General features: G+C 41.9%; 1 protein-coding gene across 3 annotated transcripts in view; it reads left to right on the top strand.

The window, feature by feature from the left end:
- Positions 1-27,822, top strand: part of LOC140838125 (mitochondrial import receptor subunit TOM20-like) — a 41,852-nt gene that overhangs the window by 11,396 nt on the left and 2,634 nt on the right. The window contains exons 6-8 of one of the 3 annotated variants that reach the window (XR_012119538.1): positions 26,435-26,596; positions 26,741-26,846; positions 26,945-26,968. The gene's annotated coding sequence lies outside the window, so the exon portion shown is untranslated. Of the gene's footprint in view, positions 1-26,434; positions 26,597-26,706; positions 26,847-26,944; positions 26,969-27,822 lie in introns of all 3 variants that reach the window. The other 2 variants (XR_012119537.1, XR_012119539.1) reach the window with 2 other exon arrangements.

Raw genomic sequence — 27,822 nt, 5'->3', positions numbered from 1 at the left:
GTTCACGGAGAAATGACACTGGGAAATACAGGCCGAGACCAAAGCTACAACCCGCTCTGAAAAACCAAAATGTCTCAAGACGTCAAACAGGAAAGGCCACTGGACCCTATCATAGGCCTTGGCCATATCCAACTTCAGAATGGTATTACCACCACGAGTGGGGAGAGTAAGACTGTGAGTGAGCTCCTGGGCAAGGAGGATATTTTCAGAGATCATCCGGCCCGGAACAAAGCCACTCTGATTCGGAGAAATAAGTCTTTCCACCACATCCCTCAGCCGAGAGTACAACAGCTTCGAGATGATCTTGTTCGTGACATTGCACAGGCTGATCGGACGGAAGTCCGACCAAGCGCGTGCACCTTCGACTTTGGGAATCAGAGTGATCGTGGTGGCGGTAAAACTTTGAGGCATATGAGAACCCTGGAAAAAATCCAGAACAGCACCAAAAACATCATGATGGACAATCTCCCACTATGCTGAAAGAACGCCGAGGAGAAGCCATCAGGGCCAGCGACACTATCAGGGTGAATAGAGAAAACGGTCGCGCGGACCTCGTCCAAAGAAGGGGTCGCAGCAATACCATCATTCTCCACATCAGAGATAACCGACAGAAAACCCGAAAAGTCAGGACAATCAAGCACAGAGGGCTCCCCGGTAAGAAGATCCTGGAAGAACAAGGCTCCCGACTGCTGAATCAGATCATGAGACGTCAGGCAGACCCCATTCTCCCATATGCGAAAAATCTTATTCGACACGCGCTTTTTCCTCACCATATTGTGGAAGAGTCTAGTGTTCCGCTCACCATCCTCAAGCCAGTGACAAGCCGCTTTTTGTTTCCAAAAATCCGCCTCCATGGCGGTGATACGGGCCAGATCCTCATTGCGATCAGACAGGGAAGTCCAATTCGCATCAGAAGGATCGGTCTCACAGACAGCTTCAGCAGAACGAACAGCCCTCTCAGCCTCGGTGAGTCTATCGAAGATGTTACCAAAAACATCCCGATTCCACCACCGGAGGTGATGCTTGAGGCGCTTCATCTTGGCAAAAAGCCGAGGCATGCCGCTCAGACTGCAAGGCAGATTCCAATTAAGCCTCACCGTCTGCAAAAAACCATGATGCCTAACCCACATACGCTGGAAGCGAAACGAGCTCGGCCCACGGGCAAAAACAGGAGCGGTAACCAAAAGCGGACAGTGATCCGAGACAGTACGGGCGAGATGTTCAACCCGAATCGAGCTGAAATGATCACCCCAATCAACAGAAACCAAGACCCTGTCCAACCGCTTCCAAATGGTCTTATTCGTCCAAGTGAACGAAGACCCCTCAAAACCAGCATCAATCAGCCCAGAATCAAGAATAAAAGTGTTGAATTCCTCCATGGGTAGCAACCTGCCACAACGGGAGCCCAAACACTCAGACGCATCCCTGACGACATTAAAGTCGCCACCAACCAGCCAGGGACCCAAAATAGGCTTAACCAAAAGCAAAGAAACCCAGAGATCCCTACGCTGAACATAATCACAGCTAGCATAGACAAAAGAACAAAATATCTCTGTCGGCAAGAAAGAGGCAGAGACTCTGATGTGGAGAAACTGAGCATGATCAAGAAGACACTCCGCCCGCACATCAGCAGCAAAAAATACCCAAATATGACCGGAGAGATTAGAAATGACTCCAGAAAACCCCAAACGACGAGTCATGAATCTCGGATCCAGATCAATCATGGGCTCCAAAACAGCCAAAACTTTAATCTGCTTCTCCTTCACAAAGGCATGAAGCCTCTGCTGGGACTCCGAACTCCGAAGTCCCCGGATATTCCAGATTAAGCAATTCATGGGATACAGGTGGAAGGAGGATCCAATCGCTTTTTACGCGATCGCCGACCATCATCATAAGTGCGTTTCCTGGGATTGGACATATCAGTGTCCAGGATACTACACTCAGACCCACAACTAAAGCCAGATACAGAATGTCTATCAAAATCCTGATCAGGGTCCTCAGCCAACATGGGACTGGGAACCATCTCAAGGATGGGGGATCCCTGTCGAGCAATCAACTCGTCCAATATAGAGGTGGCATCAGCAGGGGATGCAGGAAAGGATGGGACCGAATGACTGCTATGATTTTCAAGACAAACCTCCGGGGGGGAAAATACAGTCCCCACATCCGGGCGTGGAGATCCAAGGTCATCCACGCAATCCACATAATGAACACCCTCCTCCTCCTCCATCTCCTTAGCCCAAGACTGGGCAGGAACAAGATCTGCACCTAAAGGGGAAACAACAACAATGGAGGGGGCCTCACAGACAGGAACCATGCTCACTGAAGAGACACGCTCCGACGAAGCAACAGGAGGAACAACATCAACAACATCCCCAGAGAGGGGCCCAGTAGAAGAAACATGACCCACCAGCTCACTAGCATCGAAATGCTGTGCTTCAGACTGCCAAGGAGAAAGAACATCAAATGCATTCGAAGTACTCGCCTGCTGCGGAGGAACAGTCCCCGACGGGGAAACACCCACATGAGGAGCCCGATGAGCAGGCCGTCTCCTCCGTCGGCGCTTAGGACCAACAAAATGATCAGTATTAGGATCCACAGGACCCTGGGCAGAACCAGACGGAACACCCTCATGAAGTGTCGGACCAGAAGTATCCGCCTTAGGCGGAGGAACAGAACCAGAAGTCTTGGCCCGGGTGGGGCGAGGATTCTTGCCATGTGAATAGCAAACACTCGTCGCATGTCCCAGCATTTTGCAATCAGTACAATATACTGGGATCCTCTCATACACAACCTCTATCTCCTGAGTGTGCTCACCCCAGCCCACCCAAATATGTTTAACAGGAGGCTCCAACACGTTGATTTCCACACAAACCCGGGCAAAGGCCCCCCGAGAAAGCTCAGCAGTGTAGTCATCAACCTTGATAGGATTACCTAAAAGTTTTGCAATCGCACAAAGACTCTTTTTATCATATAAATGCAGGGGTAATTCAGGAATACGAACCCAAACAGGAGCAAGCGGAGACTCCGCTTGAAACTTGAACTCTGGAGTCCACTTGGAGAAACGGATACCAAGTGGCCCAACAAACAGACTGCTCTTAGACCAGAGGCAAGCATAATCTTCCTCACAAGAGAGGATAATGATCAGAAATCCCCGAGGTAAAAACTTCAATTCAAAAGGTCTCGTAAAACCAAATTTGGCAAAGGCAGCAGAAATGGAAGAATTAGGGACAATGGACCTATTACCAGTGATTTTACCAACAAGTGCATACTTAAAAGGTTCAGACAGCGAAGAAATGACCTCGGGTGAGAAACGAAGACCCGACTTACCATCCAAAAAGGAGGGCACGGGCATTTCGTTCATAGAATCAATCACATCTTCAAAGCTGTTTTTCACCATCTGTGGCGAAGGAGGAACCAAAACATCCCTAAAAGAGACATTCGGTACAACACTAGCACTAACAGCAGAGGAACTTGCAGACGTACCTGGATTGACAGATGAAACGCGTCGAATACGGTGAGTTGACTGATCCGCGTTGACTTTTGACTTGCCCGTTGACTTTCCGACCGACGAACCACCATGGAATCGCGACGGTGTAGGGAGCAAGGAACCGGACCCCACATGGACAGAACCGGGCGGCAGAGGGTCAAAAACAGACGAACCAGTGATCGGAGTTGAAGAAAAAACCGGGATTTGGGCGTTTCCGTTCACCGGCGGTTTACCAGAAATAGATTGCGGCAAAAGCCTGCCCATGAGTGGACGATCAGTACCTGAAAAGGAATTGATGAAAGGAGCCGGAATCGTGCCTGAAATCGGCGATGAAGTGGCCGGAAAATTCACGTCCACCTGCGAAATCTCAGATCTGAAATTCCGGCCAGAAATGAACGGCGTTTGGCTTGAATCCTGGACCATTGGGATCGTCTCAACCTCAGGATCACAGATCGGGGTCGGGATAGAACCTACGATGACGGACGCGGCCGGCATCTGAGAAAAACCAGACGGCAGCACAGTGAACAGTGCTGCCGTAGATTTAAACTGAAATGGCGCCTGAACCGGAGGGCTGGACGGTCGTGCAGGTGGCGGAAGTGAAGGAGGAGGTTGAGACGAGTTGAATGATGGGTGGCCGGCACCGTGAGAAGCTCCGGTGGGCGGCGGCGAAGACGAGGAAGAAATAAGCGAAATTTCGATCGGCGAAATGAGGGGGTAATCGGACTCTGATTGGACTGATTTTTGGATATGATGGTCGCCCAAGAGAGGCGGTTCAGATGGTACCAAAATCCGGCCGGTCTCCGGCGGCGGCGGCGAAGGTAGGGGCATTTTAGGGTATTTTTTGGCTTTTTTTGGGGAATTTTTTAAAAGAGAGCATTTTTTGGGTCTGATTTTTGGTTTTGGTTTTGTTTTCGGTTTAGGGTTTAGGGTTTAGGGTTTTTTTTTTTTTTTTTCCGGAAAACACCGCCGGATGCGGGGGGGTTAAGGCAGACCCCTACCTGTATATAGTTTAGGGTTTGGGGTTTGGGGTTTGGGGTTTCGGGTTTGGGGTTTTCGGTTTTGGGTTTGGGGTTTGGGGTTTAGGGTTTAGGGTTTAGGGTTTTTTTTTTTTTTTTTTTTTTTTAAAGAAAATATTTTTATTTATATACAACAAAAGAGCAGTACAAAGAAAGCCTGATGGGAGGGGGACTAGACCAATACCTCCATCAAAAGGCTAAATTACAATCACAACATCAAAACATAAATAAAGACATACTACAACAGGGCAACCCTAAATACAGCGTAACAAAAGACCAACAAACCAGCGGGTGCCCCGGAATACATCAAGCAAATATAACAAAAGGGTGAGCAAGGAGAACTCTGCAGTGAACGCTCACCACCTAACGCCCAGAAAGGCGGAAGCAAACAATATCAGCCAGGATCATGAGGACGCTCATATGGCGAACTCGCCTGAGCCGACTTCTGTCGATAATAACGCCGCTGCTGAGACCGCGTACGTCCCGGAAGCGGTAAAGATAAACACGCCTGCGTAGAAGAAGTGCCCACATCATTCACACCTCCCACACTCACTGTACTCATCTCAAACTTAGGAAAAGCAATCGAAACATGAGATTCCACAGGCAAAGGAATAGAAACTGAAGAACCACCCACAGGAGCCTGAACAATAGGAGCAATCTCAACCATCTGAACGGGATCAGGCACAGATACAGAGACAGCTGTAACAGAAGAATCCACCACAACATCCCTAGCTGTGGACTGAGACGAACTAAGGCTAGTAAAAACTGATTTATACGGATAACCTGCAGCAACAGTTTCCTCAACTGCGAGCTTACTGAGGAGTGACTTGACCTTCCGGATACGGGTTTTCACAGTACCCGAGGACTCACCAGGACCTGACTCAGAAGGCAAATGCTCGAGTACCTCGTAATAATTATTCGTAGAAATAGGACGATTCGGATCTCTCCGCACAACAGGCCGACGCCGGGGCAAATTAACTACATGCTCTGTAAAATCAGTGTCACCAGACTGTACCATATCCGAAGTAATACCCTGTGTCGACACACGAGAAGCCTGAAGTGGAGAATCAGAAACAACATCCTTGCCATGAGGACGTGGATCCGGGGGTATCGAATCAGAAGACTGAGGTGCAGGAGCAGTCTGACGCTGAGGTCCACGCCTCTTTGTACCAAAACGCGGTCCATTTCTAGAACAAAAATCCAGTGAATGACCGAGCATCTTACAGTGAGAGCAGAAACGAGGAACCCTCTCATAAATGACCTCAACAACCTGAAAATGATCACCCCAGCCTACCCAAATCTTATCCGGACGAGGTTGAAGTACATCCATCTCAACACATACCCGAGCAAAAGAACCTCTGGAACCATCAGCTGTAATCTCATCAACCTTAATGGGATTACCTAAAATCTTGGCGATAGGAAACAAGCTTTTCTTAGCATAGAGATGCAGAGGTAAATCAGGGAATCTAACCCAGACCGGGGCAATGGAGGAATCCTCATCATACTTAAACTCCGGGATCCATTTAGAAAATCGTATCACCACAGTCCTAATGGTGATCTCAGGCTTTGCCCAAAACTTCAAATAATCCTCCTCACAAGAAAGATTGAGAACCATATACCCACGAGGAAGAAATCGAACGGTGTGGGAGCCCAACAAACCAGTGCAAGAAAGAGTAGATAAAATATCCTTATTCGGGGTCAAGCCCCGGTTCCCAGAAATTCTCCCAATCAAAGCAAATCGAAAAGGAGCATAGAGGGAAGATATTACCTGATCCGGAAATAAAATACCAGGAATCCCATCACGATCTGTCGGGGCAGGCACCTCATCCAACGAATCAACAACATCAGCAAAACTCTGATCCGGCAAAGGTGGAGAGGAACGACGCAAAATATCCCGAAAAGATACCGTAGGAATAACAGTACGCAAAGACGAAACATCATTTTTCGGGTTGGACCGTTGACCGTTGACCGTTGACCGTTGACTTTCCGGTCAAAGCACCACCGTGGAACGGCGCCGGCGAGACGAACTCAGAACCGGTCCCAGCCGGAGCAGAACCGGCCGACGGAGGGTGGAGATCCGGGTGAACAGTAGCCGGAAATGGCGATGAAATCGGAAATTGGGCGTTTTTGATCCGCGATGCATTTTCAGAAATTGAAGGCATGGAACGATTACCCATCACCTGAGGAGGCTGCGGTCCAAAGGAATTGGATTTTGATGCAGGGACGGCGGCGGAATTGAAAGAAAAGCCCGGCGCAGGCGAGTGAACAGGACCGTGATTCGTAGATCTAAAATTCCCGTCCACCGGAGAGGATTCTGACGACGGGGTAGGTACCAAAAGATGCGCCTGAGGGAGACGATCACAGATCGGGGTTTAGGGTTTGGGGTTTGGGGTTTGGGGTTTTTTTTTTTTTTTTTTTTTTTTAAAGAAAATATTTTTATTTATATACAACAAAAGAGCAGTACAAAGAAAGCCTGATGGGAGGGGGACTAGACCAATACCTCCATCAAAAGGCTAAATTACAATCACAACATCAAAACATAAATAAAGACATACTACAACAGGGCAACCCTAAATACAGCGTAACAAAAGACCAACAAACCAGCGGGTGCCCCGGAATACATCAAGCAAATATAACAAAAGGGTGAGCAAGGAGAACTCTGCAGTGAACGCTCACCACCTAACGCCCAGAAAGGCGGAAGCAAACAATATCAGCCAGGATCATGAGGACGCTCATATGGCGAACTCGCCTGAGCCGACTTCTGTCGATAATAACGCCGCTGCTGAGACCGCGTACGTCCCGGAAGTGGTAAAGATAAACACGCCTGCGTAGAAGAAGTGCCCACATCATTCACACCTCCCACACTCACTGTACTCATCTCAAACTTAGGAAAAGCAATCGAAACATGAGATTCCACAGGCAAAGGAATAGAAACTGAAGAACCACCCACAGGAGCCTGAACAATAGGAGCAATCTCAACCATCTGAACGGGATCAGCCACAGATACAGAGACAGCTGTAACAGAAGAATCCACCACAGCATCCCTAGCTGTGGACTGAGACGAACTAAGGCTAGTAAAAACTGATTTATACGGATAACCTGCAGCAACAGTTTCCTCAACTGCGAGCTTACTGAGGAGTGACTTGACCTTCCGGATACGGGTTTTCACAGTACCCGAGGACTCACCAGGACCTGACTCAGAAGGCAAATGCTCGAGTACCTCGTAATAATTATTCGTAGAAATAGGACGATTCGGATCTCTCCGCACAACAGGCCGACGCCGGGGCAAATTAACTACATGCTCTGTAAAATCAGTGTCACCAGACTGTACCATATCCGAAGTAATACCCTGTGTCGACGCACGAGAAGCCTGAAGTGGAGAATCAGAAACATCCTTGCCATGAGGACGTGGATCCGGGGGTATCGAATCAGAAGACTGAGGTGCAGGAGCAGTCTGACGCTGAGGTCCACGCCTCCTTGTACCAAAACGCGGTCCATTACTAGAACAAAAATCCAGTGAATGACCGAGCATCTTACAGTGAGAGCAGAAACGAGGAACCCTCTCATAAATGACCTCAACAACCTGAAAATGATCACCCCAGCCTACCCAAATCTTATCCGGACGAGGTTGAAGTACATCCATCTCAACACATACCCGAGCAAAAGAACCTCTGGAACCATCAGCTGTAATCTCATCAACCTTAATGGGATTACCTAAAATCTTGGCGATAGGAAACAAGCTTTTCTTAGCATAGAGATGCAGAGGTAAATCAGGGAATCTAACCCAGACCGGGGCAATGGAGGAATCCTCATCATACTTAAACTCCGGGATCCATTTAGAAAATCGTATCACCACAATCCTAATGGTGATCTCAGGCTTTGCCCAAAACTTCAAATAATCCTCCTCACAAGAAAGATTGAGAACCATATACCCACGAGGAAGAAATCGAACGGTGTGGGAGCCCAACAAACCAGTGCAAGAAAGAGCAGATAAAATATCCTTATTCGGGGTCAAGCCCCGGTTCCCAGAAATTCTCCCAATCAAAGCAAATCGAAAAGGAGCAGAGAGGGAAGATATTACCTGATCCGGAAATAAAATACCAGGAATCCCATCACGATCTGTCGGGGCAGGCACCTCATCCAGCGAATCAACATCAGCAAAACTCTGATCCGGCAAAGGTGGAGAGGAACGACGCAAAATATCCCGAAAAGATACCGTAGGAATAACAGTACGCAAAGACGAAACATCATTTTTCGGGTTGGACCGTTGACCGTTGACTTTCCGGTCAAAGCACCACCGTGGAACGGCGCCGGCGAGACGAACTCAGAACCGGTCCCAGCCGGAGCAGAACCGGCCGGCGGAGGGTGGAGATCCGGGTGAACAGTAGCCGGAAATGGCGATGAAATCGGAAATTGGGCGTTTTTGATCCGCGATGCATTTTCAGAAATTGAAGGCATGGAACGATTACCCATCACCTGAGGAGGCTGCGGTCCAAAGGAATTGGATTTTGATGCAGGGACGGCGGCGGAATTGAAAGAAAAGCCCGGCGCAGGCGAGTGAACAGGACCGTGATTCGTAGATCTAAAATTCCCGTCCACCGGAGAGGATTCTGACGACAGGGTAGGTACCAAAAGATGCGCCTGAGGGAGACGATCACAGATCGGGGCTTTGCCTGAAGAACCATCAACGGAGATGGCCGGAATCGAGAAAAACGTTGGCGGCGATTCGGTCAACAGTGCAGGCGGAATTTCTCCGGGCGATTTGGGGTAGCAATCGGACTCCGATTGGCCTGATTTTTGGACACAAGGAGCGCCTGAACGGGACGAATCGATTGGTATATTAATCGCCGCCGGACGATGAACAGAGGCAGGTGCGATTCCGAGCGACGGAATCGGTGCAGATTTCGGGGAGTTGACCATCGATTTCGCCGGCGAAATGACCTCCGTTTGAGCAGAAATTTGGTCAGCAGCCTCGTCTCTCCGAGGCGCACCTGATCGTACCGGTGGCCGGCCGGAAACCGGCGCCGACATGGGGGCGATTTTTTGGGCGATTTGGGATTTTTTGGGGGCACTATTCACTATAGAGAAAAAATTTTGGGGGCGAATGGTTTTAGGGTTTAGGGTTTAGGGTTTTTTTTTTTTTTTTTTCCGGAAAACACCGCCGGATGCGGGGGGGGTTAGGCAGACCCCTACCTGTATATATCCACAAAAAAGACAGTAACAAAATACAAACTACAGAATAAAAACCTAAAAGAGGAGGTGGAAAAAACCAAACCCTCCTCAAAAAGGCTAAAGCAGTAGAAACGAAACAACAAAGCATCCTAGGGGAGTAAATACAAAAGCAAAAATAACCCTAGAATGCTACTGAAAAACTCCAAAAAACTAGACAAAGCCAAGCAGCACTAATAACAATATGCTGAGGAAGACAAAATGATAACGACGAGATGAACGCATGACCAATGTAAAAGCTCTCATCCCGGAGCTATCACCCTGAAGAATGCAAACAGTCAGAAGAATGTCTGGCCAGGAAACCACAATACAATGGCGATCCCAGAGAAAAATGTAGATAGCAATCCCACCAGAACAAAAGATATCCATCATCTGAAGCAAAAGAACATAAAGCACAACCCCATGAAGGAGAAATCTGACGAACATGGCAAGAAACAGAGGATCATCCTGAAAGCACCCTGTGAATCCACCATGACATCCAACAAAAACCTCTAGTAGAACTGATACGGCGGGCAAGGAGAACCAGCAGTAAACGCCCGCCAGGGACCATGAGTGGACCAAAAGAAAGCACCACCAGAAATAGTGCAGAAACCCACTCCGAACAACACCAATCAAGAACTATAACCTGCAATAAAATACATAAATATATATATATATATAAATATATATAGAGCCAGATACCATAATGAAAGAGATCCAATAAAAAGAAAGGGCACAAATGGCTAAGAGTGTCTATATCTGAGGTAAGGGAGCCCGGAACGATCCGAACGGGCAAGGATGGAGATATCAGTAGGTAGTGAAGGACCTAACTCTAAGGTATAATCCCTGAGAATATGAGCCCTCTCCGCCAATGCATCCGCCACTGAATTCCCTTCCCGGTAAATATGTGATAGATGAACTGAACGCCCCCTCATCAGCAAAAGAATCCGAGTAACAATATGCTCAAGACCCCAAGTACAACGGCGAGAGCGAAGTATAAGAAGAGATATCTGAGAGTCAGTCTCAATCCAAAGAGGGAAGAAATTAAGATCAGAAGAAATGAGAATACCCCTCCAAATAGCCCAAAGTTCTGCCCGGATATTGGTCCCAAATCCAATGAACTCACTGAAAGAAACCAGCACCTGACCAGAGGAGTCACGAACAACACCACCAACTGAAGAAGCTCCAGGACTACCTCTCGAACTCCCATCCACCCTTATGCTGAGATAGAATTTCTGCTTCCTCATCAGAAGTGTCTGCTGAATCAGCTGAAATGATTAGTTCTTGATCCATTTCCCAGTTTTTAATCTTCATTTGCAGGGAAATAAGATCCGTATCCAACTGGCTGTATACGGATAGATCATTGAAAGCTGTTGGATTGGTTGGATCATAATTCTTCTGCAGCTGATCCAACAGTTGAGCTAATCTTTTGGCGCGCACTAGGTCAAAGAAATAAGATTTACGCTCTAGTGCCTGAACAATCGTAGCAGCTTTGATAACTTTAAGGACCACTGCTTCCAGCTTGATGAACTTCTTCAGTTGAGATTTCTTCTACAACTGTTTGGCAAAAATGTGGGTTCTGAATTTGACCCATTCGTCATAGGTCTTCAGTTTGGACTCAACAAACTCATTGACATGTTGCCAGATAAGGTCAATGTGAGTTTGAATGGCATTGGTTGGCCTGGACTCTTCAATCAACTTGTCCTTGCCTTTAGGATCAGAAAGGACATGAGGAATACTCAGTCCTGATGCAGTTGCACACACTTGTTCCCTAATTATAACTCCCTTTGATCGGGCAGGAGGAAGAACAGTTGGACGAGTGGTAGGATACAAAGGAGCTTTGACTCCAGCTGATTTCTTCTTCTCACCAGATTCGGTGATTGACAGCTTTGGTTGAGCAGCAGGCGGAGGCAACTGAACTTCAGCCCAGTGTGTGGCTGGAATAGTTTGCAGAGGTACAGCCATGATAGGCTGTTGGGCATCAAATGGCCTCAGTCGATCAGTTGGGATAACCTCTGGCACAGCTGCTGGTTTTGTCTTTACAGGACTGGGCTTCTTGGTGATTTTAGGAGAAGGGGTCCTCTCTGAATCTGACCCGCTGATGATCAGTTTCCTCTTGGCCATCTTCAGTTGAGGAACTTGCTTGGCCTTCTTTATAGATTTGGGAGCCTTCTGCGTCTCAATCTCCTTTTTAACCTTTAAAAACTGCTCAGGAGATATGTCCAGCCTTGATTTAGACAGTTGAACATTATTGTCGTTGAAGACTTTGAACTTGGATAACTTTTCAGTTGAGTTATCCACCAACCCTTTGCATTTTAGCATATAGCTGAGCGGCACTGCAAAGTCCTTCGACTGCTTTGCTGATTGAAACGTATTTCTCAGAATGTTGAAAATAATACTTCTCCACTGCATCTTCTTTTCAGCCATGACTGCCGTCATGACTTGAAATTTCTCCATAGTTAAGGCAGCAAATGAACCCGCCTTCGCCAGTAACCCCTTTGCGGCTATATCAGCCAGTAGCTGTACTTCTGGCTTTAGCTCCTTCTTAGGATCGAAAACTTTGATTTTCGGTCCATCAGCTGATAGCAGAGTCTGCATCTCCTCAATATCATATGTTTTCACATCAGAGATGCTTGAAAGCCCATCAGTAGGCAGTTGAAAGAGTTCGCCGAATGATTCTTAAGAGATGATCAGCAACTGACCATTGATAGTAGTAGTGATGTTCCCTTCAGCAGTGACATGGCCATTTGAATAGAGCTCTTGAATCTCCTTAGGATAAATTTCCTCGGAAGAGAGTCCCAGAAAAGTTTTCAGTCCGGCTGCTTCCAATTTCAGAAAGACGTTCTTGACGTCTGCATCGTGAACCGATAGGACTGATTCAAAGTTGATAGCCATAGCATTCAGGATGTGTGCTGGGATTTGATTTGCCATTACTGAAGATCTGAAAAATTTCTAGATAAAAGCTCTGAGTATTGATTTGCTCCGAAAGATGGAATGCACGTAAGGAAGGAACTGAATTGGAGCGGGGATAAGTACATATGTGAGTGACTGTTCAAATACTGGACACCTGTCAGTCCAAAATAATTTGAATGAAACAAAGTGTGTACGTGTGATGAGAACGTGTGTTTCAAAATACTATTTACCAGTTAATACATAATTATCAGTCACATCACTTGATTTGGAATATAGTTTGATTAATTAGTTAGCGTATATGAGAAGATTAGTTAGATCAGCAACTGAACGATCAGTTGTAAAACTGTGTCTATTCAGTTGAGGACCAACTGACTGTTGTCTTCTCAGTTAACCACTTAACTCCGATATTCCCCCTTAATAAATGTAATTAAATAAGAGATAAGGAAGGCTTAGTTTGGGTAAGTCGAAAAGACTATAAGTTGGCTTGCGTCTCTTCGTCTTCCTTCACTCATGTCTGTAAAATCAAATGTGTTAGACAATAACAGTTTATAAAAGAAAAATGTCGAGTTCAAGCAATTCTGATGCCTGCAGCAGCACTCATGTTCTTATCACAGAGGCAACAATTTATTATATAGAGATTTTGAAAGAAACCATAGAAGAGTATCTCTGGGCAAAGGTCATGTCTTCATGGTTCAAGGTCCAAAATCTCCAGACAATGCATCTGAATGATTTTCCTCCTACTGCCGTTCAGAGCTCAATAGCTAGAAAGTATAAACGGCGTTTTGAGGTCGATCATGTTACAGAGCTTGCTGATGATCAAGTTCTGATGCATGTGATGCTGTGGAAGGAATGACATCAGCTTGAAAAGATTTCATCTTCTAATTCTTTCAAAAGACTCCAAAGCCATGAATTGAATAATTGAATAGCGTTTAGCAAGATTCTGTAGCAACTGAAATGAATAGGATCATATGGTATCGATTTTATTCTCAATAAAATCTCAGTTTCAATTCATTGTCTCTCTTTTACTTTTCTGCAAGTAAATTGATGTCAGTTGAATAACACTAACTGATAATAGTTAACTGAAATGTTATTAACTGACAACTGACTAAATGAATCAGTTAACAAATTATAGACGACTGACTGAGCAATAATCATTAATAACCAACAAAATAGCAATAAGAGTAATATAATTAAGACAATTCAATTAAACCAAGTATATTTCGAAAGTGAGAAAACTTAGTCTCGGGCAATGGTTTAGTGAAAATGTCAGCAGCTTGTTGTTCAGTTGGAACATATTCCAGTCGGATAGCTTTCTTCAAGGCATGATCTCTAATGAAGTGATGCCTGACATCTATGTGCTTGGTCCTTGAGTGAAGAACTGGATTGTATGTAATCGCAATTGTGCTTGTGTTATCACAGAATATGGGTGATTCTTTTGTAACTACTCCGTAATCTTTCAGTTGTTACTGAATCCAGAGCAGTTGGGCACAGCAGCTTCCAGCAGCAGGATACTCTGCTTCAGTTGTGGAAGTAGCTATGGATCTTTGCTTCTTGCTGAACTAGGAGATCAGTCTGTCTCCTAGAAACTGACATGATCCACTTGTACTTTTACGATCAAGCTTACATCCTGCATAATCTGCATCTGAATATCCAACTAAATTAAAAGATGAGTCTTTTGCAAACCATAATCCAACATTCTGCATGCCTTTAAAATATTTTAAAATGCGTTTGATAGCAGAAAAATGCGATTGTTTAGGATTTGCCTAAAATCTAGTACACATGCAGACAACAAACACAATATCAGGACGACTAGCAGTTAGGTACAATAATGAACCTATTAAACCTCTATATAATGTCGTCTCAACTGATATTCCCCCTTGATCATTGTCTAGTTTAACCGATGAACTCATGGGAGTACTTGCTGCTGAGCATGTTTCCATGTCAAATTTCTTGAGCAACTCCTTCGTATACTTAGTCTGACTGATAAAAATACCAGTTTCCAGTTGCTTTACTTGCAGACCAAGGAAAAATGTCAGTTCACCCATTTCAAATTTGTCCTGCATCAACTTAGCAAATTTCTTGCATAATTTGGGGTTAGTTGACCCAAAAATAATATCATCAACATAACTTTGCACAAGTAAAATGTGATCATTCTTTGAAAATTTGAACAGAGTCTTGTCAACTGATCCAATAGTAAAATCATGATCAGTTAGAAATTTTGAAAATGTTTCATACCAAGCTCTTGGAGCTTGTTTAAGACCATATAAGGCTTTGTTCAAATAATAGACATAATCAGGAAAAGAATGATTGATAAAACCTGGTGATTGTTCCACATACACTTCTTCTTGCAACTGACCATTCAGGAATACACTCTTCACGTCCATCTGGTAGGCCTTAAAGTTTTTGAATGATGCCTAAGCAAGGAATATTCTGATTGCTTCCAGTCTTACAACTGGTGCATAAGTTTCATCATAATCAATTCCTTCTTCCTGCATGTATCCTTGTGCTACAAGCCTTGCCTTGTTGCGCACAACTGAACCATCTTCATTCAGTTTGTTTCTGTATACCCATTTCGTACCTATGACAATTTTTGAAACTGGTCTTGGAACTAAGTTCCAGACATTGTTATGGGTAAACTGATTTAGCTCTTCTTGCATAGCATTTATCCAGTTAGGATCAGTAAGAGTTTCATCAGTTTTCTTAGGTTCCAGTTGGGAAACAAAAGCTGAATGAATAAATAAATTGAGCATCTGATTTCTGGTTCTTACCGGATCAGATGGATTACCTATCACCAATTCTGGTGGATGTGATTTCTTCCATATGTATTCAGCATTGGTTGTGTCGGCTTCAGCAACAGTTTCAGTTGGCAACTGAATGTTTTCTTCAGTTTCAGTTGGAATTGCATCAGTTGGTAACTGAATATCATTATTACTTTCTATTAACTGATTATCAGGAACAATTTCTTGTTCAGCTGGTTGATCCAACACTTCAGGTTCTGGTGATTGATGTATATTTTGATGAATATGATCATCTTCTTCATCATCATCTTCTAGACTTATATCTGTAAATCGATCAACTAGCTCGACTGGATCAGTTCGCTTGTCAGTTAGTACAGATTCATCGAAAACAACATGGCTAGATTCTTCTACATTTAAAGAGTTCTTGTTAAATACTCTGTAAGCTTTACTTACTGATGAATAACCAAGGAATATTCCCTCTGCTGATTTAGCATCAAAATTTTTTAAATGATTTTTACCATGTCAAGAATAAAACATCTACAGCCGAATATTCTGAAGTAAGAAACCACGCTTTTGCGTCCATGCCAGTTCTCATACGGTGTTTTCAAATTATTCTTATTAATCATTGATCTGTTCTGAGTGTAACATGCAGTGTTTACTGTTTCTGCCCAAAATCTTTGAGAAATACTAGAATCAGCAAGCATCGTTCTAGTAGCTTCTTTAAGGGTCCGATTTCTTCTCTCAGCTACACCATTTTGCTGAGGAGTTCTTGCTGCTGAGAGCTCATGCTTAATCCCAGTATTTTCTAAAAATTGTGAAAGATTTTGATTGATGATGTAGTAGCCCGAGTCCCAAATCGGTTAATCATGTGCTTAATGATGGATTTATCTTGTTTCCCGGGCAGTTTAGAGTGTTAGCCGGGCAGGCCGAGTTCTCGAGTGCAAGGGCCGAGGAGACCGGGTACTTAAGTGCGGAGGCCGGGTAGGTCGAGTACTTGAGTTGTAGGTCGGGCAGGCCGGGCACTTGAGAGGGAGGCCGGGTAGGCTGGACACTTTGCCGGGAGGATTGGGGCAGTTGGCCGGATAGGCCGGGCAGTCGGCCGGGTAGTAGGCCGGGTAGTTGGCCGGGTAGGCCGAGAACTTTATTGTTTGACCGGGAGGTCAGAGACCGGGAGGTCAGAGGTCGGGAGGTCATTGGCCGGGTATTTGTGGTTGTCCGGGAGCCCGAGTCAGGGTAGTTGTGGACAGGCCAGGGAACCAGTGACCAGATGATTTGCTTGTTGACAGGCGGTGTCACAAGTATAGACGGGTGTCTATGTGCATGAGCTTGTATGACAAGTGTTCGGTAACGTGTCATCTTGCATGGAGTTGTGTTGACACGTATAGACTTCAGTTGACGAGTGTACAGCACGTGTCATCTTGCATGGAGTTGTGTTGACACGTTGGGGCGTGGATTTCTAGGCTGGATGCCTATAAATAGGGCTTAGAGTTCTCATAGTGGAAGGTGTACTACGCATATTCACTTGAGAGAGAGCTCGGGAGTTAGCACAGTCAGCAGATTCCAGCACCCGGGTAGTAGTCAGATAGCCCGGGAAGGAGCCAGAGTACCCGGGAAGGATTCTCAGAGCCCGGGTAATCAGCTTGCCAGCTCGGCAGTAGACCCAGTAGCCGGGTCAGGAGTCCGGGAGATCGGCCAGTCAGTGGACAGCTCGGACAGCAGGAGTTTTCACCCGGGAGGTGGTCAGATCACCCGGGCAGTGACCAGATAGTCCGGCCAGCCGCAGTTTCAGTTCGGGTGTAGTGCAGAGAGCCCGGGCAGTGGGCAGGACAGACCGGGAGGAGGACAGGCAGCTCGGCCAGTGTGTGGGTTAGCTTATCCGACAGTTTCAGGACGGTTTGAGGTACGAAAGTACTATCCGAGATATCCTGGTTGAGTATACTTGTCTATGTGTTGCATGGTATTTTGTTGCATGGTTATGTGATGCATGTTTATCCTGTCATGATTATATATGCGGCATTTGCATATCACGTTGAGCTGTATCTCCTTCGAGGTAGCCTATTCTGTTGAGCTGTATCTCTTTCGAGATAAGCTATATTCTTGTATCCAGTAGGGGTGCTCAGCCCTAGTTCTTGGTGGATGGTTGGACCCCGTTGGCCGACGGGTGTCAGGTCACCGGTATATCCACATTCCTGTATGGTATGGGAGCCACCTCCTGATGCGACGGCGCAGCGTGCTACATACCTAGACGTCTCCAGACTGAGCAGTGATTCTCTTGACATGATTACCCGGTACCCTGTACATTTGCATACATGCATGCATTTCATAGTTTTGTATACTCATGCTTTCGTACTGGGCGTTTTATCGCTCACGTCCTCGGTTGGTTTTATCTTGGACACCCCATTCCCACGGGGCAGGTATCAGGTTGGATGGCCCAAGAGGGAGCAGAGGATGAGTCAGCAGGATGGGATTCCTGGTTTTGGGTACTTGTGTAGTAGTACTTTCAGTTATTTCAGTATTCTGTTATTTTGGCATGTATCTATTGGAGTACCACTTTATTCGTTTCCGCAGTATTATCTCTGATTTAGTATTGTTAAGTTAATTGCATGCTTAAGCTCTTGATTAGTAGGTGATCTGGGACGGGTCACTACAGATGAATTCGGTTCCTCGGTCAGACCTAATTCGATCAATTCCAACTGATTTTTAATTTAATACTCTTTTGAAAAACTTAATCAGTTGTGCAGCAGTTTGGTCCTTTGATTTAAGAAAAATAACCCAAGTAAATCTTGAAAAATTATCAACAATGACCAAGGTGTATTTCATTCCCCCTAAACTCATGACTGGTATAGGACCAAAAAGATCCATATGTAGCAGTTCTAAGCATCGGGGGGATGATTTACAACCCTTGTTTTTGAACGAAGATCTTACTTGTTTACCAAACTGACATGCTGAACAAATTTTGTCTTTTGAAAAATTTATTTTGGGCAAACCAGTTACAATATCATGGTTACTCAGATATGCAATAGACTTAAAGTTAAGGTGGTTCAACCTCTTATGCCACAACCAGTTTTTAGAAAAATTTGAAGCCATAAAACAAACTGGTGCATAAGGTTGATCAGTCCAACTGACTTTGTATGTGTTCCCATACCGAGTGCCAGTTAGAATGATATCATCAGTTGAGTTTTTAACAGTGTACGTGTGTTTATTGAACTGAACTGAAAAATTATTATCGCATAGCTGACTGATACTAATCAAGTTATATTTCAAATTTTCAACTAGCAAAACATCTTTAATCATAAAATTACAATGGATAAGCTTACCCTTACCCACTATTTTACCTATGGAGTTGTCTCCAAAAATGATGTTTGGACCAGCGTGTTTGATCAGTTGGGATAGCAAACTTGCATCCCCTGTCATATGACGCGAGCAACCACTATCCAAGTACCAAATTGATTCTTTGTTTGTACCTGTTACCTGCAATCACACACAATATAAAATTTTGGTACCCACATCTATTTGGGTCCTAAACTGATTAGTCCTTTAAGAATCCAGACTTGGATCAGTCTAACTGAGTTTCCAGTTGCTGTGTTCCATATAGTTTTTCTCGGCTTTTGAATGTTAGGTGTGTGATGTGAGGAAGAAACAGTATGATTTGTACCTTCTTTCAACTTACTGTTCTTTCGATACCGTTTCTGAACTGGCTTACAGTAGTAGTAATTGTAATAGTTCTTCCTTGAGTACTGATCGTTGTAACTGAATCGTTTAGGTGACCGGTTTCTTGAATCAGTTGAACTCTTGGAACTATATCCAATTTCATACCTTTTGGCCTTGTTCTTACTTTCAGTTAATTGAACAGTTGGTTATTTGGTTCTGATAATTCATTTACCATAGTTGATTTTACAAAGGTAATGTATTTTCCTTTGCTTTCATTCAACTTTGGCTATGTATCACTTACAGAATTTTCAACATGACTGTTAAACCCTAAACCAGTTTTATCATCAACTGATTTTTGGGAATTCTGCATTTCAGTCAATGCAACTGAAGACTTGTTCCAAACTCGAATCAGTTCAGCTTGTTTTGAAATTTCAGTTTTTAACTGATGTATCAAAGCTTGGTTCTCAATCATTTCGGTTTTCTGCTTTGCAATCTCCCTTTTTAGACTTAACAGTTCAACTGACTCATCAGTTTCAGTTTTGTTGTCATTGAGATCATTTTGCTCAGCTTTAAACTTCTCAAATGATCGAGAAAGTTTGTGATACTCATTTACCATGTCATGCAATGTGGTAATGAGTTCCTCACGAGTGAAATAAGTAGAGCTGAAGTCGAATACCTGTTCGCTTGTTGACTCCAGTTCTGCATCATTTGCCATTAGGCATTTGACTTCTTCTTCGTCATCACTCAAACTGCTTGAGTCACTGTCAGCTTCTGCCCATTTTGACTTGCTTTCCTCAGCTAAAAGCACTTCATGTTTCTTTTTGAATGATTTATTGTCATTATTGGTCCTTCTTTTGTGCTCATAAGACTTCTTTCCTTTTTCAGCTGAGCCTCGACTGTCTTTCCTTGGCTTAGGACAGTCAGCAATGAAATGGCCAGATTTGCCACAGTTGTAGCAAGCATTTGATTCTTCTTTTGAGTTGTTTCTCTGATATTGTTTCTGAAAGTTTCCTTGATTCCTTCTCATGAATCTTCTAAATTTCTTTACAAACAATGAAATTGCATCATTGCTCAGTTGATCAGCAGTTTTGTCAACTGAACCAGTTGGTTCCAGTTTGACAGCAGTTAAGGCAGTTGTAGCAGCTGATACAGAAGGTTCTCCTTCTCTGGTTTGTAGTTCAAACTCGTAGGCCTTCAGATCAGCAAATAAATCATGAAGTTCGACCTTGTTCAGGTCCTTTGATTCTCACATTGCCATGGTCTTTACATCACATTCCTTGGGAAGACCTCTAACTACTTTTAGTGCAACTTCTTTGTTGGAATACACCTTTCCAAGTGCATTCAGCTCGTTTATGATGCCACTGACTCTTTCATCATATTCATGCATTGATTCTCCAACCTTCATCTTGATATTATCGAATTTTTGAACAGCAACTGAGAGCTTATTTTCTTTGGTTCGCTCATTTCCTTCACAGAGCTGTATCAGTTTCTCCCAGATCTCCTTAGCTGTTTTGCACATCTTTATCTTGCTGAAAGTGACTTTATCCAGCGTTTTGTATAGGATATCTTTAGCCACATTATCCAGATTAGCTTTTCTCTTGTCTTCTGCTGTCCACTCTTCTCGAGGTTTTTCAATGCGACTTGGAGCGCCGTCAGTTATTGTGTTTGCCTTTAATATTTTTATGGGTCCGTCAGTAATAACGTACCACATGTCGTCATCTTGTGCAGCTAAATGAGCCTGCATTCTGATTTTTCAGTCATCGAAATCTTCTCTGGAAAACTTTGGAATTTTGTTGAATGAAGACATGGTGATCTGTTTTGTGGATATTAATATTCAAGGACAAGATTCAACAGCTCTGATACCACTTGATAGGATCGATTTAAGGGTAAATGAGTGTTTAGAAGGGGGTTGAATAAACATCACGATTTTCTTAACTTCTTTTCGAAAAATTGAGTCAGTTCGGTGAAAAACTGATACTCAGAATCTTGTCAGTCGATGACAATCAGTTAACAGTAAAGTGCGGAAACTAACTGATTGAAAGATAGAATAAAAACTGAAATAGTAAGCACAAGATATGTTTATGGATGTTCGGAGATTTCAATCACTTCTACGTCACCCCTTCTATTACGAGGATATGATATTCACTAAAAGACTTTGATCAATACAACTGATTGTACAGACCCACTTCAGTTTTGGACTTAATACTGCCAAAACTGAAACTTAGTTTACAACGAAATTTGCTGAACTCAAAAACTTAGCACAACTGATCTCTAGGATCGTGTTATACAATGATTGCAGTGTGCTTAACAAGCTCCAAATATAGCCTAAAAGCTATGGATGTATATGATAAGTGTGAGCTTGAAGAATTTCAGTAGAGTAGCAGTAAGATGGTTGTGTGTTCTTCTTGTAACTGATTGTGTGCTTCGATTATTTTGTTACTCAAGGATTACCCTTCTTCAGCTGCTCTTTTCTGCTATTTATAGGCTTGTATCTAACGGTAACATTGAATACAATTTGACTTTTAAATACGTTGAGTGCCACGTAAAAATTCTTCTGACACTCGTACAATGCAGCTTTTTCTGAAATGTGGCGTTCCCACTAATAGTTACAGACTGATTTGTACTATTGGTCGGTGAATGTCTTTTTCTCTGACTGATGACGTGTCAAACTGAAAGATCAACTGATTGGCAGTAACTGATAACATTCACAGCTGTTATGTAATATCTGATCAGTTTCCAACTGATCAGTTAGTTGACTGGGTGTTCAGTTTGTTGCGAGATCAGTTGGCTGGGTGTTCAGTTTGTTTGATTCGGTTGCCTTGATTATTTACGCGTTAATCTTCAGTTAAGGCAACCGATAAACTGCGATCAGTTAATCTTCAGTTTTCTTGATCAGTTAGTTCAGTCTTTTTAATTCTTCAGCTTGTCAAACATCCGAAATTCAGTTTCTAACAATCTATCTGACAACCATTCAAGAAATCATTGACTTTAAGTTCTGCTGAAATGTGCATTATTGTACTATGGGAGTACAATAGCTTAGACCTATGCACACAGTTGGATCCCATTAAAAGGGCTTGTTACGATCTGCGAACTGGTTCATTTCAAACTGATGTACTGAACTGGTTTGCTGAACTGGTTCTAGAACTGGTCTGGTGAAATCAGTTGACTCGTTAGCTAGAACTGATTTCACTAATTCAGTTGAACTGGTCAGCTGAGTTCTTCATCAGTTGAACTCTTTATCAGCTGGCCGGGCTTCTGAAGGTCTTCTGCTGAACCACCATCAGCTAGACAGTCAGTGGAACTGGTCTTTGATATAACAGTTGGACTGGTTTTGTTTGGACAATCAGTTGGCACTTTCAGTTTGTAACTTGATAGCTCAGTTTTGGCTCGAGAACTAATCACTTCGAAGCCTGATCAGTTTCAGCTTTTTGTGCACTAGGTAAACTTGTAAGAAACAAAATAACAAGTTTTGTTAACATCAAAAATCAAGATTGCAAACATAAAATATTCCAACAACTTGTGTTCTCATACATCTTTTGTTTATTCGAGCTGATTTGTGTTGTGATAAATCATTGTAACTATTAGAAAGCTGTTTCCGAACAGATTGAGCTAAGAAGTTAGTTTCTAGGAGTTTCAGCTCAATAGGATTGTTGAACCAATCTGAAGTGGGTTTGTTCAAGAGTTGTACCAATCAAATCTTCTAGTAAAATCCTTCTGAAAACAGGGAGATGTAGAAGCTTAGTCTTCGAACTTTCATAAACAAATACTTGTGTTCCTTATTTACTTTTTGTCTTTCTGTTTGAACTGATCTGAGCTGATATTAATTCTATAATATTCACTAAGTATATCGAGGTGATTCTACACTTATCTGTTTAAGTAGCTCGAAGTACTTAGTCTGATTGAAAAGTCAACTTTAGGTGCTCACACAACTTGAGTTTGCAAAAAACTTTTACTCATTACAAGTGTTTATTCACCCCATTCTAAACACATTTTCGATCCTAACAAGTGGTAGGTTTTTTTTCCGATCTCTTGATATCTATACACTTATGACCTCTTTCAATAAGATTCCCATATTTTCTTAGGAAGAATATGATAATTGAAAAATTCGAATGCAGAAACATCTGTCAGCTCAATATGATGATATGTGGTACCTAATCATAGATGAACCAATAAAGATATTAAAAGCCAACACTCTTATAGCCATTTCAGATGGGGCTCCATAGATGATTGAAAAGCCCAGAATGGAGTGGACTACTGATGATAAGAAGAAGGTTAATCTGGACAACATGGCCAAAAAATCCTTTATAAAACTAAAGATAAAAATATGTTCAGTAAAATTAAAACTTGTATCACATGAGAAGAGATATGAGAAAAGCTAACACAACTGTGTGAAGGAGACGACCATACCAAAGAGAACAATAAGATGGTCGCTATTCAAAAGTTCGAGAACATCAAGATAAAAGCTAAAGAGAAGGTGAATGAGTTCGATGAAAGATTCAATAGCATTGTCATCGAGTTGACTGCTCTTGGGAAGGACTACAGAAAAAGAGAGGTTGCAATGAAGTTGATGAGAGCCTTACCAAGAGAATGAGACGTGAAGACCATTTCCATGAGAGAATTAGAAGACCTAAATATGCTCAAGCTACAAGATCTGTTCGCTGATCTGAAGGCTCATGGGTTTGAGCTGGGAACCAGAAATAAAGAAGAACCATCAACCTCTCATCCAACAAAAGCTCTTGTGGTAGCAGAAGAATCTCTATCAAAGTATGCTGAACAACTTAACAATGATTCCATGTCACTGTTTGTAAAGAAATTCGGGAAATTTATGAGGAAGAATCACATTAACTTTCAAAATTACTAAAAGAAGAATAATGACAACATAATCAAACTCTTCTGATCAAGCTTGTTTTAACTATGACAGAACATTCTACTTCATTGCTGACTGTACCAGATCAAAGAACGATGAAAATAAGTCATCTTAAAGGAGAAGGACCACCGTTCATGAAGAAAAGAGAACATAAGGTGTTTCTAGCTGAAGAAAGCAAGAGTAAGTCGGTTGAATCAGACTCAGAGACTACGAGCTCAGAAGATGCATCCAATTAGAGTGATAAGGAGTTAGTCAAGTGTCTAATGACAAATGATGATTTGGAATCCAACAATGATGAGGTATTTGACATTATCTCATATGATTTTACACGAGATGACTTATTCATTGCACTAAATAAAAATGGTCATAGAGTGCAGAAAGAACAATTTCACAATCATTTGATGAGGTCAAAGAACAAACAAGTGTCTGACAGATAAGTTAAGCAAATCAGAAAATACTCAGTCTAATGAGGTAAATAGTGTAATGACCAAAGTGAGTACACTAATGACTGAAAATGAGAACACGCGGACTAAGGTTCAAGTTATAATGATTGAAAATCAAAGTTTGAAAATTTTGATCAACATCTGGACTAATCCTTCTGTTTTACTTGAGAATGCATGAAGGCCAAAAGCAAGCTAGTGCATAACATACTTAGGCTTTGATAATAATGAATGCAGGTCTTCTGAAACAAGTACTCAGTTCTGTTTGGAAAAAGGAAAATCTATATTCACATATTTGTTAGATCCAGCACAATATGAACATATAGAGCCAGAATCTCAGAATAGTCAGCCTGTTTATCAGAAGAACAGAGAAATGCATCATGGACTTGGATATGAAGAAGATGAGAGTTCTAAGTCAAATTGGCTAAAAAATAGACTCAGCAAGAATGGATATGGTTCCCATTTTAGATCAAGCTAGTCTGATAAGAGTCAAACCAGACAAAATTCTATGAAGGTCTGACATAACCACTACTACAATTGAAACATGTTCAGAAGAGATATAGGCTTTCTGATCCAAAGAAAAAACCTAAACAGAGCTTTGTTCATCTTCACCACACAACACCAGTAAGATTTCAACAGAATCACACCCTCTTTGACACACCCAATGGAAAATTTATCTAGATAATTCTAATCTGGATCCCGAAAGGACATATCAATCTGGACCCATATGAGATATGGATACCGAAAGTTATTTTTAATATGTGAATTCAGGTATGTCAGACTGAGCTGTTAAATAATTTCACTTGGTACTTAGATGGTGGATGCTCAAAGCACTCCAGATGTCGAACTCTGGTATCCAAAGGAATCTAGTTTCAATATAATTGGTTATTCAGATAATGACTATGCAAATTGTAAAATAAATAAGAAGAGCATCAGTGGAACATGTCAATTCTTAAGAGATAGACTGATATCATGATTCATCAAGAAGCAAACTTTGATAGCAACTTCAACAACTGAAGCAGAGCACTTAGCCTCTAGAAGTTGTTGCGCTCAACTGTTCTGGAAACAACAACAACTCAGAGACTATAATGTTCAAGATGATGAATATAAAAAAATATCTATAATTGTAAAACTCTCCAATATTTTGTGACAACACTAGTACAATAACAATCACTGTAAGGCCATGTAATTGATTATCCGATAATTTGGCATAAAATAATGATTGAGTTGTTAAATTAAAATAATTATTTATGCCAACTAAATTTAGAAAATATTTTAAATTTTGTATTTTAGAATATTGGAGATTTAAAATGATATAAAATACATATAGAGTTAAAATAACACATGAGTGCAAAATAAATACGAAATCGGGTTAGATTAACATAAGTTACTATTATTGGTATTACATATACACACATTTCCCTATTTAGTAATAATAGAAAAGTAACCCTACCCTTCACCCCCATTTCCTAGGGGTGTCAAAATCGGACAAAATCCGTCAACCCGACACGTTTCAACACGAAAAAAATCAAGTTTAGGTTTGGGGTTTTCGAGTTCGGGTCAGATCGGGTTGACCCGATAGCTAACCCGAAAAAAGTTAATCGGATTGGATTGGGTTGGGTTCGGGTCAACCCGGGTTGACCCTAATTTTTTTTAAAAAAAATATAATTAAAAAATGTTGCCTACATTTTTATATATTGCATGTCTGAAAAAATATTTATGGTATATTTATATCATAAATTTTCATAATTTAATATTTATTTTGTATATTTTTTATTTTTAAACAATTATTTATTTAATTTAGTAATATATTTTTATTTTTCTACAATTAGGCTTTTAAATTTAAATCATATATATAAGAGAAATTTTGTTATTATGTGTTTAAATTAAAATATTATTATTTATTTTTTAAATTTTTTTAAAAAATAAAACAAATAAATAAAATCGGGTTATTCGGGTTACACGGATTGATCGGGTTACACGGGTTCGTATTCGGGTTAGGCATTTTTGGATTGGAGTGGGATCGGGTTGAGACAAATTTTTTTAAAAATTTTTGAACCCGACCCCGAACCGGACCCGACCCACCAGACTGACATCCCTGCCATTTCCAGTCACGCCAGTCCTTCACCCTCCAGCTGTCGCCGTGTTGCCTCCAACCACGTGGAAACGGATCAGCAAGCCAAGAAATCGTATCCCCAAGTCATTTCGCCTTGTTCTTGCTCTGAATCAATGGAAAACCAGCTGATCGAAGATTTATTCCAGCTCCGTTTTGCGTGAGTTCTTTAGTCTGCTCCGATGAGTTTTTGACTTGTTTTTTTATATTTGTGGTCTCTTGGATATATTTAAGAGCTTAGAAGTTTGTTATTGTTTTCTCTGTTTCCAGCCAATTTTTCAAGCAACTCTTGGTTCCTTTTCAGTGTGATTGTGAGTCTCCGACCAGCCACCACCGCAAGACTACCACCGTTCGTTTAAGCTTCCTTTCTTGGAAATATTGAGATCAAATTTCAATCTCTTGTTCGAATGGTAGGATTCCCCAAGTTGGTCTTTTTTCACTCCGATTTAATTCATTTTCGTCGATTTAATTGCGTTTTATTGACGTATATATTGGATGAATGTTGTAGGTTCAAGCGTTGGACGTGTTTAAGGTATAAATTCTTCGACGGAGAAATTAGTATCGATTTATTAATGCTTATATTTTGAGAATTATCTTTAAATGTGTTTGTTATTAGAGTTGTTGGGAGATATTGGAGCGAAAAAGAGATAATAAATCGCATTGTTTGAAAAGTTGGAAAATAAACGATTTGTTTAATAACTTGATAGTTTTAGTCGAATATTGGATTTAATATGTGTTATTGAGAATTGTTGGAACTAATATACGATATTTGGAATTTTTTAGTATATTGGGATAAAGTTTGGTAATTAATTCATTTAAGTTGGATTTTTAGCAAAATAATTCAACTTTAGCCATTTTAGGAATTAATTGGAACATATTAGTAACTCGTGAATAATTAAATTATTATTGGCAATTATTGAGCTAAGAAATTTTCGAAAGTCGAATATTGTGAATTTTAGAAATATTATACGACTTGTGAACTTTTGGAGTTTCAGGATAAATTTAAGTAAATAATTCATCAAGTTGATATTTTTGTTACATAATTAGTAAAACTTGATATTTGGTTAAAATAATTCAACTTTGATCATTTTGGAATAATAATTGTATTATTTTAGTTATTTTTTATATTTAGTGAATTTATTCTGGTTAGGTGGAATATTTAAACCTGTTGATCGAAGTGATAAATTTGGAATATTTTAGCGTTTAATAGTGAATTGTGGAAATATTTCGGCTTATTTTCATTATTTTAGGCCGATCAGATTCAGATAGTTCGTTGTTGAAGTTGGTATAGGTATTCTACGATTTGATAACATACGACAGTAAATCATAAATTATATTTTACTCGTATTTAAGTTGTTTATATGATTTATGTGTTTTATGTGATTG

Source organism: Primulina eburnea, chromosome 8 (genome assembly GCF_022965805.1).
Source record: "Primulina eburnea isolate SZY01 chromosome 8, ASM2296580v1, whole genome shotgun sequence".
Taxonomy (NCBI): Eukaryota; Viridiplantae; Streptophyta; class Magnoliopsida; order Lamiales; family Gesneriaceae; genus Primulina; species Primulina eburnea.
This window is presented reverse-complemented; position numbering and strand designations above follow the sequence as displayed.